This window comes from Myxocyprinus asiaticus, chromosome 46 (genome assembly GCF_019703515.2).
Source record: "Myxocyprinus asiaticus isolate MX2 ecotype Aquarium Trade chromosome 46, UBuf_Myxa_2, whole genome shotgun sequence".
Classification (NCBI taxonomy): domain Eukaryota; kingdom Metazoa; phylum Chordata; class Actinopteri; order Cypriniformes; family Catostomidae; genus Myxocyprinus; species Myxocyprinus asiaticus.
The window spans coordinates 16,714,446-16,732,667 of record NC_059389.1 but is presented as its reverse complement, the minus strand read 5'-3'; the positions used below and the strand labels follow the sequence as shown (position 1 = coordinate 16,732,667).

Here is an 18,222-nt window from a genome sequence, read left to right as displayed (position 1 = left end):
AATCACAGTCATTTATTATTCCTGGATGAGAATGTTAAAAATAATGTTATAGAGACTGCTGAGGCTTATTTTCATTCAAAGGTTTGAATCCTTGAAATTATCAAGGATTAATAATAACTATCTAGTGTAAAATTGTCTCCATTTAGATATTAAAGTTCTGATAGTTAAATGCAGATGAATGGAGGATTCGGTTTTCTGTGCGGCCAAGCGCCACCTGTCTCATGTAATACAGTTGACAACATTTGCAATGTGTTCATGCTCAGGGGTTGCTCCTGCAGCAGTATCACTTTTTTTATTTTATTTATTTTTTTATTGAATTGATGTTTTGAAAGTACACTGGCGGCCAAAAGTTTGGAATAATGTACAGATTTAGCTTTTTTTGAAGGAAATTGGTACTTTAATTCACCGAAGTGCCATTCAACTGATCACAAAGTATAGTCAGGACATTACTGATGTAAAAAACAGCACCATCACTATTTGAAAAAAAGTCATTTTTATCAAATCTAGACAGACCCCATTTCCAGCAGCCATCACTCCAACACCTTATCCTTGAGTAATCATGCTAAATTGCTAATTTGGTACTAGAAAATCACTTGCCATTATATCAAACACAGTTGAAAGCTATTTGGTTCATTAAATGAATCTTAACATTGTCTTTGTGTTTGTTTTTGAGTTGCCACAGTATGCAATAGACTAGCATGTCTTAAGGTCAATATTAGGTCAAAAATGGCAAAAAAGAAACAGCTTTCTCTAGAAACTCATCAGTCAATCATTGTTTTGAGGAATGAAGGCTATATAATGCTTGAAATTGCTAAAAAACTGAAGATTTCATACAAAGGTGTACACTACAGTCTTCAAAGACAAAGGACAACTGGCTCTAACAAGGACAGGAAGAGATGTGGAAGGCCAGATGTACAACTAAACAAGAGGATAAGTACATCAGAGTCTCTAGTTTGAGAAATAGACGCCTCACATGTCCTCAGCTGACAGCTTCATTGAATTCTACCCGCTCAACACCAGTTTCATGTACAACAGTAAAGAGAAGACTCGGGGCTGCAGGCCTTTTGAAAAAGCCACTTTTGAAACAGAAAAACAAAAAGAAAAGGTTAGAGTGGGCAAAGAAACACAGACATTGGACAACAGATAATTGGAAAAGAGTGTTATGGATCTTAACCCCATTGAGCTTTTGTGGGATCAGCTAGACTGTAAGGTGTGTGACACAAAGTTATTCACAAAATAACAGAACAACCTAGTGACAAAAGTTCATTTAGATCTTTTTATAGTGACGACTGTAACTTATTGTTAAATTTAAATTGTATTTTTAAATAAAACTTTTTGTCACAACATAAAGATGAAAGAAAACCTAGTACAAAAATGTAAAAGCATTTTTATCAGTATAAACGTGAAACATTTATTTTAATTTTAGATTATTAGATTATTTGGGGGGGGTGCAAAAGTTTTGTTGTTTCAAAGTGGGGTGTGAACAGAAAAAATTGAGAACCACTGAGTTATTGAAAATACCTGAAGATGGCAGCAAAATCCTTCAAAGTATGTATTGTGAGCATAACAAGATCTATTTGTTCTTTCAAAGTGTGTAAAGCCCACTAGCATTGTTCTTTTTTTCTTTTTTTTTTTTTTTTTGTCTTGTTCAGGTAAGTTTGGAACTTTATGATTGATTATGACTGATAAAAGACAGCGAGCGAGGGTCCAGGGCTCTTGGGCCAAACCTCAATACCCAACTGGTAGGACTTCCCCTATTTTACACCAGTACAGCTAAATATATTTAATACGTTAAAGGGGTAATATGATGGTAAACGGTTTGAAGTCATTTTCATATAGAATTCCTAAAGGCACAGTAGTCTAACATCCTGTTTAACTATAAAGGTTAGAAAAGGGTCATGTTAAACTAGATCATGACTGTTTTTGTTGCAAGAAACCTCAGCTATTATAAGTTGACTTCAAGGGGGGGAAATGACATGCTACATAAGTGTAAACTATTTAATGGAATGGTCCTGACAATGTATCAGTGTATAGTTTTCTTCTTCTGTCAATTTTATTAAAATTAATTTAAGGCTGTTTTATCTTTTAGCTCAAGATGTCCAATCGGCACCAGGGTCATGGAAGGCTGGACCACGATCATTTGAGTTCCATAAGCCAGCTACTGTAAGAAACGTTCTGGAGCTTTTGTAAGTAGTTTGCTGAGGCTGTGGTGAAATCTGATTAGTCCTGTCTGTATTTCAGCCTATCAGAGATATACCTGCGGAGAAAGTGATTGAGTGAGTGACTCAGTCCACAGCACCACAGGCAATCAAACCTGTTGATTGACACACCATGTATATCCAATATTTTTTGTCTCTTTCTCCAGTGACTATGACATAAGTCAGGGTCCTACTGGATTAAAAATTTTAGCTGTGCATTATAGGGTTTAAATTCCGCAAATGACCCACTTTATGGAAATGCTTTTGGAAGACCGTATGCAGCCAGAATGGCAGGTTAAAGGAATACTCCGGGTTCAATGCAGGTTAAACTCAGTCGACAGCATTTGTTGCATAATGTTGATTACCACAAAAAAGTATTCCGACCTGTCCGTCCTTTTCTTCAGGTTCAAGGTTACAGTGAGGCACTTATAATGGAAGTGAATGGGAACAAGTTTTGGAGGGTTTAAAGGCAGAAATGTGAAGCTTCTAATTTTATAAAAGCACTTATATTAATTCTTCTGTTAAAACTCATGTATTGTTTGAGCTGTAAAGTAAATCGTAATTTTTACTGTCGTTTTAGGGTTTGTTGACATTACATCACTGCAACAAAGTTGTAAAAAAAACTTTACAAAGAAAAGGTTAGTTAGTGATTTTATCACACTAAAATCATGTTAACACACATACTGATTATGTATTTTGGCTGTACTTTTGAAACCGTGAGTTTCAATGTTTACGGATTGGTCCCATTCACTTCCATTGTAAGTGCCTCACTAGAACCCAGATTTTTTTTTTTTGTTCTTCTTTTTTTTTTTTTTTTCTTCTTCTTCTTTTTTTTTTTTTTAAAGGAGGGGCATGTCAAAATGTATTTTTTGTGGTAATTTAACTTGTATTAAACCCAGAATATTCCCTTTGTCTCCCCAGTCCACCCAGAACATTTATGATTATTTATGAAATCACATTAACATATGACTTCCCACATTTACACTACCAGTCAAAAGTTTTGAAACACTTACTCATTCTTTATTATAATATATATATATATATATATATATATATATATATATATATATATATATATATATATATATATACTATTATTCTAAAATGTGAAAAAAAAAAAAATTATATAAAGTCATCAAAACTATGGAATAACATAAATGGAACTATGGGAATTGTGTTGTGACTAAACAAAATCCAAAATAAATCAAAACTGTGTTATATTTTAGCATCTTCAAAGTAGTCACCCTTTCCCTAGAATTTGCAGACATGTACTCTTGACATTTTCTCAACCAGCTTCTTGAGGTATCACCCTGGGATGCTTTTTAAACAGTATTGAAGGAGTTCCCATCTATGTTGGGCACTTATTGGCTGCTTTTCTTTATTATTTGGTCTAAGTCATCAATTTCAAAAACTTTTTTTTAAATTACATTTTAGTTTTATAATGAAATAAATTAATATGGTGGCACAATTATATTTTTGTCTAGAAAACTAATTTCAAACATTTAAGCATACGCCTTCAGATCAAAAGATTTTTAAGATCATGAGAAACATTTCAGTCAAGTGTTTCAAAACTTTTGACCGGTAGTGTATACATCAACAATTTTTTAGTATTAAGTATCAACTTGTCCAATCCTGATACATGACAGCATGAAAAATGGTGGTACAACAAGATAAGCCAATCATAAGAAATGAAAATTATGCATTTTGTTCTTTATTAGGTAGACCGATTCTTAAGCACTTTTACAGTAGAGATTTGCTTATATCAGCCGAACATCAGTTTTTACATATATTACATAGAACATTAGTAATAGAAATACAATGTTAGAAATATTCTAACAGTATATCTAATATTATAATATAATAATGTATTAACTAATGTTAACATATACAACCTATAATTAAAACAATTTAGTAGTATACGTAGAAATTAACATTAACCAAGATTAACAATTACTGTAAAAGTAAATATTGCGTTAACTAATGTAGACATATACCTTATTATAAAGTACCACTGAGTTTGAATTTGTTTAGTTATTCCGAACAAAGGCTAACTTAAAATTATCTTGTTCGGTTTTGGTTTTCAGTCCAGTGTTTCCAGAATGTTCGATTTTGGCCAAAAATTTTCATTTTGGTTCATCATTATTTTTTTAAGAGTCAGATGCATGGGCAGTGGAAGATGGTCATGTGGTCACTTTCGACAAAAGTGTAGAATATCGGCCCTTGTTTTTATCCTCAACACTAACTGCTTTGATTTAAGCTTAGCTCTCATCAGTTTTTCTGATGACTGTCCAGACTGAAACTCATACCAGGGTTCCTGCAGCAAGAGGAGGCGGACTGGATGTTTAGTAAGCTGCTCGCTGAACTGCCCTGGTCACAAAAGACCAATTACAGGATGGGTAAGTGACTGGGGGTGATATCCATGATCAAGATAAGAGATCAAATATAAAATCCCGCAACAACCACACCACTGATGATGCCATTGCATCTACAATACACACTGCTCTCTCCCACCTGGAAAAAAAGAACACTTATGTGAGAATGCTGTTTGTAGACTACAGCTCAGCATTCAACACCATAGTGCCCTCCAAGCTAGATGAGAAACTCCGGTCTCTGGGCTTAAACAGCTTGCTGTGCAGCTGGATCCTGGACTTCCTGTCAAGCAGACGCCAGGTGGTTAGAATAGGCAGCAACATCTCCTCATCACTAACCCTCAACACTGGAGCCCCACAGGGCTGTGTTCTCAGCCCACTACTGTATTCCTTGTACACACATGACTGTGTGGCAACACACAGCTCCAATGCCATCATTAAGTTTGCTGATGACACGACGGTGGTAGGTCTGATCACTGACAATGATGAAACAGCCTACAGAGAGGAGGTGCACACTCTGACACACTGGTGTCAGGAGCACAACCTCTCCCTCAACGTCAGTAAGACAAAGGAGCTTGTGGTGGACTTCAGAAGAAAAGACAGAGAACACAGTCCCATCACCATCAATGGAGCACCAGTGGAGAGAGTCAGCAGCTTCAAGTTCCTTGGTGTCCACATCACTGAGGAACTCACATGGTCCATCCACACTGAAGTCGTTTTGAAGAAGGCTCATCAGCGCCTCTTCTTCCTGAGATGGCTGAGGAAGTTTGGAATGAACCGCCACATCCTCGCACAGTTCTACACCTGCACTGTAGAGAGTATCCTGACTGGCTGCATCTCCGCCTGGTACGGCAATAGCACCGCCCACAACCACAAAGCACTGCAAAGGGTGGTGCGAACTGCCAGACACATCATCGGAGGTGAGCTTCCCTCCCTCCAGGAAATATATACAAGGCGGTGTGTGAAAAAAGCTCGGAGGATCATCAGAGGCAGTATGACAATTACAATAAACATCTGATTTACACATAACACAGTTTACACATCTTGTTACACAACACAATATACAATATACACATAATAATATACAATATACAGTATACACAAAATAAGAAGACTGGATACATTAAAAAATACACTGTAACCCTGTCGCCAGTGTGTTATTAAGTGAAGTATAAAATGTGGGTCCAGTCTGAGGCTAATAAAGTGCAGTGCTGATATATGTATCGTGAGTGATCAAGAGTTCAAAAGTCTGATTGCTTGGGGGAAGAAGCTGCCATGAAGTCGGCTGGTGCGTGTCCTGATGCTACGATACCCCCTGCCTGATGGTAGCAGTGAGAGCATCCCATGGCTCGGGTGGCTGGAGTCTCTGATGATCCTCCGAGCTTTTTTCACACACCGCCTGGTATAGATGTCCTGGAGAACAGAGCTGTGGTCCAGTGGTAACACATGAGTAAACATTGAGCTGTGGTGCTAATGCAGAAGAAACAAATTTGAATACGGCTCAAGACCAAAAAAGAGATGAATGAATGCATTTGTGTGTCTGTCTGTGCACGTGCATCATGCACACACATGTTATGTTTGTGTCTGTCACGCTCACGTATGCTCACAGAGTTCTCTTTTCTGATTAGCAATTTTTATTGATTCACATAAATGTACCTCATAAAACAAAACATATATACATAGAATCAAACTTAACCCCAACTATTACTCCTCCCCCTCCCAATCCCACCCTAACTCCAGCAACATAACAGTGGTCTTAAATGACATAGACACACATGCACACACATAAAAAAAAAATAATACATAAAAAATAAATAAATAAACAAATAAAAAAACACAACAACAATAATCACACATCCACAAATGAAAAATACCCGCCTCATTTCTCCACGAAGACTTTATACCTCCCCGTTCCTCTGAATGTAACTTCCTCAAAGGCCGCCACCCTTCCCATCTCTGAGCACCACTCCTGAAAAGAGGATGCTCCAGCCAACCTCCAGCCCCTCAAAATTATCTGCCTGGCGATCATGACACTGGTTAAGACCCTTTATGTGTCTACTTACAATGTCAATGACTGCCCCATCACCCAAGATACAGAGTCTGCGGCAGAATAATACCTGAATACCTAACACCTCGCATACCAGACTCTGCACCTTTAACCAAAACTTTTGAATTTCAACACACCCCCAAAAGACATGGGTTAAATCTCCATACTCTGATTGGCATCTCCAGCAGGTGGGTGTGTCTTTAAGACCAAGCCTATACAATTTAGAGGGGGTCCAATAGAACCGATGTAAAATCTTGAATTGCATAAGGCGCACCCTTGCATCTCTTTTATGTTTTTTAAAATCCTAGCCCATTCTCCCTCCTCCAATTCCAGGTCTAAATCCCTCTCCCATAATCTTTTGAGAGTGGTTGAGACTCCGTCCCCCAGACTCTGAATTAATAAGGAGTAATACACTGATGCCTCATGGCCTTTTCCAAAAGCAGAAATCACCTCTCCCAGAGTATCTGCCGCTCTAGGGGGGTGTATGCTATTCCCAAAAATAGTACAGAGCAAGTGTCATAGCTGAAGATACCTAAAAAACTGAGATCTAGGGATCCCAAAATATTGAACCAAATTTTCAAAGGATCTCATCACACCACTCTCATAAAGATCATCGAGTGTATTAACCCCCCTCGCAATCCACTCAGACCAACAAAAAGGGGACATATTAATGCATAGTTTGGGGTTTAGCCATAGGCTCGTATTAAACACTCTGGACACTTTTGTCCATACTGAGTGCAAATGTGAAATAACGGGGTGTGATTTAACTTCTCTGGTTAGTTTGATGGAAAGGCTTTGCAATGGCAAAATAGGGGCAAGAAGTTCTTTTTCAATGCAAAACCATGGAGGGGCTCTTTCAGGTGGAAGCGACCAATGAACCAAATGTCTGAGACCGAATGCATAATAATAAAACAAAATCTTGGGTAGGCCTAGCCCAACTTTGTCCATCGGCCTATGTAACTTATTGAAATTTAACCTGGGATGCTTACCATTCCAAATGAAGGACTTTGCTATGCTATCAAATTCCTTGAAATAAGAGAGGGGGACATCTATAGGGAGAGACTGCAGTAAGTAATTGAATTTTGGAATACAATTCATTTTAATAACATTAACCTTCCCAATCATAGATAAATGTAATGAAGCCCACCTACCCACATCACTCGAAACTAAATCACACAAATTTTCTGGAACTAAAATACCCAAATACTTAATGCCCTGTTTGGGCCACTGGAAAGCATCCGGCTGGAAAGCCGTTACTGGAGATTACGCTGTCAGAGCCAAAGCTTCGGATTTAGACCAGTTGACTCTATATCCTGAAAACTTAGAAAAGGAGTTAATAATTCTGTGGAGGCAAGGCATAGATCTACTGGGGTCAGAGACAAATAATAAAATATAATCTGCGTAAAGCAGAAGCTTATGCGCCACATCTCCCGCCACCACCCCTGGAAAATCATCCTCCTCTCTTATCGTAGCTGCTAATGGTTCCAGGGCAAGACAGAACAATAATGGGGAAAGAGGGCAGCCCTGCCGAGTGCCCCTCCAGAGTAAAATAATCTGAAATTAATCCATTTGTTTGTACCGCCGCTACTGGGTGTCTATAAAGTAACTTAATCCATCCAATAAACGTACTCCCGAACCCGTATATTTACAAAACCTTAAAAAGATAATCCCATTCCACCATATCAAACGCCTTTTCGCGTCAAGTGAGATGGCAGCGACCGGAGATTGATCATTCGCTACTGACCACATGATATTGATGAAGCCTAATGTTATCAGAAGAGCTACAGCCTCGAATAAACCCCACCTGATCTATATGTATAAGAGATGTCATAACTTTACTTAATCGATTAGCCAGAATTTTTGACAAAATTTTTACATCTAACTGGATCAGGGAAATTGGATGGTAACTTTTACACTCGCTTGGATCTTTGTCCTTTTTAATAATCAGACTGATCCGGGCTTGTGTCATGGTTGGCGGAAGCTTTCCATTCTTTAACGATTCAGTATAAACTTCTAACAAAAGTGGAGCCAGTTCTGTAGCATAAGATTTGAAAAACTCAGCAGCAAAGCCATCAGGTCCCGGAGCCTTGCCAGTAGGTAGGGCCTTAATAACCTCGCCAAGCTCCTCCAAGGTTATCTCAGAATCAAGAGAATTTGTTTGCTCAGTCATCAGTTTAGGAAGATCTAATGGTTCCACAAAGTTTCTAATATCTTCATCAGTAGACGAAGATGTGGAACTATAAAGATCAAGATAGAATTCTTTAAAAGCATTATTAATATCAATGGCCGAGGTAAATATTTCACCACCAGCAGATTTCACTGAGGGAATGGTAGAGAAAGACTCTCTCTGCTTTATATATCTAGCCAAAAGTCCTACGACTCAAAGTATGACTGTCTTGCCCTGAATAACCAAAACTCCACTTTCCGTGACAAAATAGTATTATATCTGTATTTCAATCGAGTCAATTCTCTGAGGCCATCAGACGACATTCCGAGCTTCAGCTCTGCTTCGGCATTTTTAATATTTCCTTCCAACTCCACGAGTTCTCGTGCTTTGGATTTTATGATGAATGAGGCGTACTGTATGATCCTACCCCTAAGAACCGCCTTAAATGCCTCCCAAGCCACACCCACAGTGGATACTGAGGACCAATTGGTCTCCATATAAACACTGATTTCAGTCTTTAACATTTGTAGGAATTCAGGATTTTGCAAAAGGGATACATTAAGGTGCCAACTATATAATTTTTTTTCTCTATATGATTTTGACTTCTTTACCATGTTTTACCTCAAAGGGCAAATGTGTAACTGGGTGTATCGAGTTTCACCAGATTATAACATAAGAATAATAAAAAATTTAGCAAAGTGCGCAGAGCTCGTCGTTCACACGTCTGCTTCTTGCATGGTGTCACGTGACCTCTGTGCTTTGGATTTTTTGATGAATGAGGCATACTGTATGATCCGACCCCTAAGAACTGCCTTAAGTGCCTCCCAAGCCACGCCCAAAGAGGATACTGAGGACCAGTTTGTCTCCATATAAACATTGATTTCAGTCTTTAACATTTGTTGGAAATCAGGATTTTGCAAAAGGGATACATTAAAACGCCAACTATATGATTTCTTTTTCTCTATATGTGGCAACACCTCTAAATTCGATGATCTGAGACTAAGATGTTTCCAATTGAGCAATCAACAACAGATGAAATGAGGGACTTAGATATAAAAAATAAAAAAAATCTATTCTAGAATAAATCTTATGGACTGATGAAAAAAATGTATAGTCCCTACCAGATGGGTTCAAAAGTCTCCAAATATATTTCCCAATAGTCTCCTCCCAATATTATATCATGAGGGGTGCCAGCGGCTTGCAACATCCCTTCAAGATCTAAAAAAAAGCCCTGATCATCAGCATTAGGTGCGTAAATATTAGCCAAAATCAACCTTTGCCCCTGGATTTCAGCTAAAACAATAATTACTCTCCCTAATTTATCTTTAATCTGTTTGAGACATTTGAATTGTAGATGCTTATTTACCAATATAATGACTCCCTTGCTATTACTTGAGCCAGCACTAAAAAAAATGTCCACCCCAATCTTCCCAAATTTTTCAGCTTCCTGCAGGGAAAGATGCATTTCTTGAAGAAACACTATATCATATTTCTAATGTTTAAGAAAAGTAATAACCTTCCTTCTTTTTATAGGGAAATACTTTGTAAAATAAACCCCAGCCAACAGGCAGAATGAACACAAAGAACATGTAGATTCATTCACAGAACTGTCTCAAAGATGTGATCCTCCACAAAACAAATTCCAGCCGATATAAAACCGTTCAGATTCCTCGGACAGACAAACGAATGTTCAGTGAGCCAGCTGTTATGAATACAGCAGATGACGTAATCATTCCAGTGTCCCGTAAAAATACTCAACAAAACAAACTCCAGCCAGCAGGAGGAATAAGCATGAAGAATGAACAGATTAATCCACAGCTGTTCCAAAGGAGTGTTATTCAACAGAACATACTCCAGCCTCTAGGCAGAACCAACGCAAAAAGAAACAAATCTGGCATCCCGATTCCCCGGATGATCAAGTCAATTCACTTGGAGGCCGCGTAAAAGTATATACCATGACTTACTGAATCCGTCAACTTTATAAAAGACATCCTTTGTGTGAGCACCATGTAGATATTTTGTGGTCATCCATAGTGTCCACTCTCAAACTGGCCGGGAACTTCAATGTAAAAGTGATCTTCCGTCAATGCAAAAGTTTCGTTAAGGAAAAGTGTTATTCACAAAACAAACTCCAGCTGCTAGGCGGAGCCAGTGCAGAAAGAAACCAAAATGACGCCCAGCTTCCTCAAAAGCCAGAGTAAGTACAGTGAGTCGACCCACTCACATGAGAAACATCTGATGGTTTACTCACCCATTGATTCTATAAAAGACATTGCCTGATTCCCTGAACCGATCGTGTTTCTCTCTTGTCGAACTCGCAAAGTCCAGGAACAAGAAAATATTATGATTCTTCCAAGAAAGCTTCCCTTTGCTCCTCGCCTGGTGCAACACAAGATCTTTATCAGATGATCTCAGAAATCTGGCCAGGATTGATTGGGGCCTATCTCCCTCAGCAGATCTGCGAGCAGGGACTCTGTGAGCTCGCTCGATTTCCAGCTCGTGGCCTGTTATGTTGAGCAGACTCGGGAAAAGCTCGTCCAGGAATTTCACCATATCTCTGCCCTCATCATGCTAAGGAATTCCAACTATTCGAACATTATTCCTGCGGCTTCTATTCTCAAGATCTTCAAGCTTTTCAAGAACCCGTTCCAAATCAACTTTGGTCGCGGGTGGATTAGCGGGTGATTCCCTCTCTGAAGACTCCAAATAATCGATTAGTTTCTCAGCATCTGCCACTCTTGTAACTAACTCAGATAATTTTATTTCCATCACCGTAATCGATCGACGTATTACAGTGAGATCCTCCAAGTCAGCAAGATCCTTCGTCAGCATCACCGACATGTTGGATAACTGATGCTGGATCTCCTCTCCCGCCGCGCCATCTAAATCGAGTCCCCGGTCTGTAGACCTGTCAGGGCTTTCATCCTGAACACGTAAGTGTCTTTTAATGTCTCCAGAGCCTGAGGATTTTGACTTCTTTGCCATGTTTTACCTCAAAGAGCAAATGTGTAACTGGGTGTTTCGAATTTCACCAGATTATAACATGAGAATAATAAAAAATTAGCAAAGTGCGCAGAGCTCGTCGCTCACACGTCTGCTTCTTGCATGGCATCACATCCTCCACAGAGTTCTTTTTTCATGGTGACTCACACTTTCCAGCCCTTCTTCATCTTTCAATTGGCTGTACAGCCACATCCTCCATCTCCCTCATCTGTTTACCTTTTACAGAACCAAAATTATCTGATAAAGTCTCAAATATACCAAATGTTTAAACATTTGCTTTGGACCAGAGGTAGCTCACATATGACTGTGACTAATCGAGGCTCATTTTGGCAAATACAGTATGTTCTGATTCCACGACTTGCAGAGTTGCGTTTTGTACCTTATTTGGTCCACAGAAGATCATTGTTTTCTTTTTCAAGTGCTTATCTTGAGATCCATTATATCTTGGTGCCTTGTGTGTAACTGTGTCCTTTATAGTGTAGTTTCCTGTTAGCAATCATGTGTTCAAGAGGGAGTTTTTTTTTTATATTGTCGCACAAAATACAGTGTAGCACGCTTGTGACCACAGATTTGGTTTGTAAATGCAAATATGTCTATCATTAGTGTTGCTTGCATATTGTTGCTCATATATTGGGTTTGTTAATGTTTGTTCTAAACCCTAAGTACAAAAAATGTGAATATATAAATTTGTTTTATGGACATGCCATGCCAACCAGCCACGACACCTTAGTATCATGCTGGTGAGATTTGCATTGGCAAGAACCACTCACATTTTCTTTGGAATTTTGAAACATTAAGCAGTAGTAAAACTAGCAAGTGCTGAACATACTTCATATTACATGTGTTTTACATTTTAGGTGATGCATATGAGGAACCCAGACTCATCTGTTGGTATGGAGAACTGCCATATACATATTCACGCTCCACTATGGATGCTAACCATGAGGTATATCTAACTGCTTACTAAATTTTACTTCATTTGCATTTGATCTCATGTTTTCACATTAGCAAGTGATGTGTTTCACCAGCATACAAATGGAATCATACATTTAATTTCTGGTCAATGTGTTAAAGGGATAGTTCACCCAAAAATTAAAATTAATTTACTCACCTTCATGGCATTCCAGATGTGAATGACTTTCTTTCTTCTACTGAAAACAAACAAAGATTTATAGAAAAATATTTCAGCTCTGTAGGTCCTTACAATCTTTTGTTTTTGGTGATTCACATTATTCTGTATATCACAACCTACTGGGCAGGGAGAAGTTATAGAAAAAAGGACTTAAATGATCTGTTTCTCACACACACCTATCATATCTATCTTCGAAGATATAGATTTAACTACTGGAGTCGTGTGGATTACTTTTATGCTGCCTTTATATGCTATTTGGACCTTCAAAGTTCTGGTCACCATTCACTTGCATTGTATGGACCAACAGAGCTGAAATATTCTTCTAAAAATCTTTGTTGTGTAGAGAATTTTCATTTTTGGGTGAACTATCCCTTTAAATGTGTTAAATCTCTGTCAGTATATCTCTCATGTTACAGTGGCATCCAGTCCTCACAACACTGCTTCGGGCCATTGAGCAGATGAGTGGCCACAATTTTAACCCATTACTGTGCAACCTGTAAAGGTATGAATGGTAAAGACAGCATTGGCTGGCACAATGACAATGAGCCTTCATTAGGACCACAGTCCAGCATCACCTCTCTCAGTCTGGGGTACACAAGAGTGTTCAGTCTTCGTAAGCAGCCACTTCCTGTGAGTCTGCTAAGGTTGCTATTTTTAACTTCCTGTCACAGCCCTGCTATTCTTTATATGAAAAAGGGTATCAAGGTGTTATAAAAATGCAATCGTAGTGTCTTAAAGGGACTGTATGCTCCATTTTAGTATAATTTTATTTTCCAGAAGTCCACTTATAATGTTAGTGAAGGTTTCTTGGATCAAAACCAGTTTACATGACCACTTTTCATCCTTACTTTGGATCTTATAATTTAATATACTGTTGTTGTTTTTTTTGTTTTTTGTTACTGTACCTTTTAAAACTACTATATGGAAACGACCTTTGCTATGATTGACTTCTGCTTAGTGATTTTGTTTTCATGATATATATATATATATATATATATATATATATATATATATATATATATATATATATATACACACTTTTATAGTTTAAAGAGAAATGTTTTTGTATCTGATGTGATCATAAAGTGTGTGTATATGTTCTAGGAGGACAAAGACGACTTCACCTGTGTAGAGCGTCTTCGAATCCCGCTGACCTATGGGACGCTCCTGCTTATGGAAGGCTGCATGCAGACAGACTGGCAAGTACAGGAGCTGTTGCATCCTTTTTAAGTGCTCTTAAAGTATTTCCAGTGAATGTGATTGATCATTGTCGTTCAAATACATAACAGCATCAACAAACCAGCATTAGTTAACAATGCGTCATCATCTAGAGAAATTGCATCACAAGTTCACAGAGAAGGCAGCAAAGATGACTATGTTTTGTTAAATATAAAAGTTGAAATGTTGCTGTTAGGACAAATAGAAGATTTTGCTGGTATTTAGGCTAGTGTGAAGTGAAAAATAATGTCTCAAAAACTGTGATTAGCAGTAAATCAAATGATCCTGCAGAAAATAATTTTAACAGATTCTTGGGAACTGAGTATACATCTTAAAGATGAACTGGCAGGAAATCCTGTTTAGTCTAATATGAATGGTTAAGATACCAATTAATAACAGAAATGTTGATAAGCCAGAGAGTGTGAAGAAAGGTAAAATATGGCAAAAACAATGTTGAGGGTGGAAAATAATGTTCCTATGCTTTTTGGCTATTATTCCAGCTACAGTATGTTCTGGAAATGTGATCATACTTGATAAGGGTGATCTGGAACGGTCACACTGTTTGCTTTTTGAGTGCAGGCACTCTTTTGGCTGATGTTTAATAGTGTGAAGGGGGAAAGTGTAAATGTGTCTTCAAAACATTCTGAACTGCACATTGTGTCTTAGGAAGACTTAAAATGTTTAAGTATCCAAATACATAACTCATGCATATAGGGTAAAGCTTAGAATCTGAACTTATCATTGATAAAATCACTTCTTTTATGTTACATAAAAAACAAAATAAGGCCTGAAATCATTCTCGTTGCAAATCAGCACAACCATGAGGTCATGTGGTAGAAATATTAATAGGAATATAAAAGTCTAAATACACTGATCAGCCACACCATTAAAACCAATGACAGGTGAAGTGAATAACATTTATTATCTCATTACAATGACACCTGTCAAGGGGTGGGATATATTAGACAGCAAGAGAACACTCAGTTCTTGAATTTCAAGTGTTGGAAGCAGGAAAATGGGCAAGCATAAGGATCTGAGCGACTTTGACAAGGGCCACATTGTGATGGCTATACGACTGGGTCAGAGCACCTCCAAAATGGCAGGTCTAGTGGGGTGTTCCCGGTATGCAGAGGTTAGTACCTACAAAAATTTGTCCAAGGAAGGACAACCAGTGAACCGGTGACAAAGTCATGGGTGCCCAAGGCTTCTTGGTGACAGAGTCATGGGTGCCCAAGGCTTCTTGGTGACAGAGTCATGGGTGCCCAAGGCATATTGATGCGCATGGGGAGTGAAGGCTAGCCCGTCTGGTGCGATCCCACAGAAGAGCTACTGTAGCACAAATTGCTGAAAAACGTAATGCTGGCCATGATAGAAAGATGTCAAAACACACAGTGCATCGCAGCTTGCTGTGTATGTGGCTGCGTAGCCACAGAACGGTCAGAGTGCCCATGCTGACCCCTGTCCACTGCTGAAAGTGCCTACAGTGGGCATGTGAGCATCAGATCTGGACCATGGAGCAATGGAAGATGGTGACCTGGTCTGATGAATCACGTTTTCTTTTAGATCATGTGGACGGCCGGGTGCGTGTGCGTAGTTTACCTGGGGAAGAGATGGCAGCAGGATGCACCATGGGAAGAAGGCAGACCGGCAGAGGCAGTGTGATGCTCTGGGCAATGTTCTGCAGGGAAACCTTGGGTCAGTTAGGGTTAGAGTGAAGGACCAACAAGTCAGAGTCTAGGATGTAAACAAGTCAGATCAATGGAGGCCCAACCTCGCAACTTACAGGACTTACAGGATCTGCTGCTAACATCTTTGTGCCAGACACCACAGGACACCTTCAGAGGTCTTGTGGAGTCCATGCCTCAACGGGTCAGAGCTGTTTTGGTGGCACGAGGGGGACCTACACAATATTAGGCAGGTGGTTTTAATGTTGTGGCTGATCGGTGTAGACAAATTATATATCAAATGAAAGCTCTCAATCTCAGGAATGCGACTTCACAGTTTATTTTGTTTCCCTAATACCACAGTTTAAAATATTTTCAAAAGAATCACAAAGTGAAATATGATATTTGTAAGACATCAAATACAAATGTCTCTTTTATGTGTCGTAATGCCCCAAATAGATAAAAACTTTAGATCTGCTTTTACCTAAAGCAGTTTTCTAAAACAAATTGCCATTTTTTTACTTGTCCTTGAGTTTAATTGTGTAAATAATCCAATGTTATATCTTTGATGTCCTGAACAATATATGCGGTCCAGCAGGAAAAGCATGCTAAAAAAAAATCCTCGGAAATCAACTACTGATGATAAAATGTTACATCATCGCAAAGGAGAGTATCTCCTCTTTCTAATGACACCTAGTTTAAGCTTCTAGTCCACTCAGAGGCCAAGATATTTTATGAAACATATGGGGTGGCACATGAACTGAAAATTAGACTGAATGTCTATGGACAAGCACATCTGCAAGGGGTAAAATGCGTTAGAGCGCCACCTACATTTCAGATCCACATTTTGTGACGGAAGGTAATACAGGAAAAAATCTTGTTTCTAGTACTTTCTGCCATCTAGTGGAATAAAATAAGGAGATAGAGATTTTGGAGGGATATGGAGTGAAAAGAACCAAAATTACATGTTTACAAACTTAGGACAATAATAGATAAAAAAAATTGGGGGTTGGGGTCTGATCTGAACAAATTAGCTTTTTTTTGTTTTTTTTGTTTTTTGTGAATTAGTCGACAGTATGTATAAATGGTGAGCTTTTAAATTTGAGTGTGAAAAATTGCAGGCGGCAGCCCAAAAATGCCCAGGGAAAATTTTTTTTCAGAGAATATATGTGTATTTTTTTTCTCCCCTTTTTCCCCCCAATTTGGAATGCCCAATTCCCAATGCGCTCTATGTCCTCATGGTGGTGTAGTGACTCGCTTCAATCTGGGTGGCGGAGGACGAATCTCAGTTGCCTCTGCGTCTGAAACCATCAATCCATGCGGTTTATCACATGGCTTGTTGAGCACGTTACCACGGAGGCATAGCACGTGTGGAGGCTTTACGCTATTCACCGCGGCATCCACGCACAACTCACCACGCGCCCCAACGAGAGTGCACCACATTATAGTGACCACGAGGAGGTTGCCCCATGTGAATCTAACCTCCCTAGCAACTGGGCCAATTTGTTTTTTTAGGAGACCTGGCTGGGGTCACTCAGCACGCCTTGGATTTGAACTCGTGACTCCAGGGGTGGTAGTCAGCGTCTTTACTCGCTGAGCTACTCTGGCCCCTCAGAGAATATATTGATTTAGTTTTAGAAGTTTATTTGTCTTAGCCCATTGTTTTTATCAAGGATTGCAAATTGGACAGACTTTTAATGCTAAATCTGCTGGAGGTTATTTTTGTCCCAAGACAAACCGGAGACCTTTTGTTAGGCACAAAGAACAGAGAAAGGTCAAGAAAATTTTATGCCGACAACTGGAAACTGTTTAAGAAAGGTCACTCACAAATTGAGACGAAAAGCTTTAAGAGGGTCTTATTAGGTAGACATAATTCACATTGATCTGTCAAAATAAAACTAAGGCCACATTTAAAAACTGTGCAAAATAGTTTTCCATCTTAAACTAAACAGATGACTACATTGTCTGGTAAGTGCAGCTTTTTACGTTATTAATGTACCTTTGAATAGCACCAGGTGACAAAGGAGTACCATGACCAGGGGCCTCAGATAAACCTCACCTTCTGCACCATATACCCAGAGCCAAAGCATCCTAGTAGGAAATCATTTGATGATCATTTGAAAGATCCTTTTATTATCAGCATGTGCTTGATATTTCGACAGTGCCACAACTTTCATTCATAATCTCCTTGGGGCAATTTTATTGCCAAATAAACAAACAACTCACAAATGCCCTTTTGCATGAACACCAGCACTGGCCAATGTTGAAAACATTTTTGGCTATGTGATCATTAACAATGTATGGTTTATTTTATCTTAAAGGGCTGCCAACTCTTTCGAAGACTGTCTTGTTTTTAAAACTTGTCGCAGTTATTTGCCCACAGTCTGTTTTCAATTTTCAGATGCTTGGTAACCCATGCACTTG

General features: G+C 38.8%; 1 pseudogene; it reads left to right on the top strand.

Moving 5' to 3' along the window:
* The first annotated feature begins 1,678 nt into the window (after positions 1 to 1,678).
* Positions 1,679 to 17,981, top strand: LOC127435706 (alpha-ketoglutarate-dependent dioxygenase alkB homolog 3-like; annotated as a pseudogene).
* Positions 17,982 to 18,222: the final 241 nt, after the last annotated feature.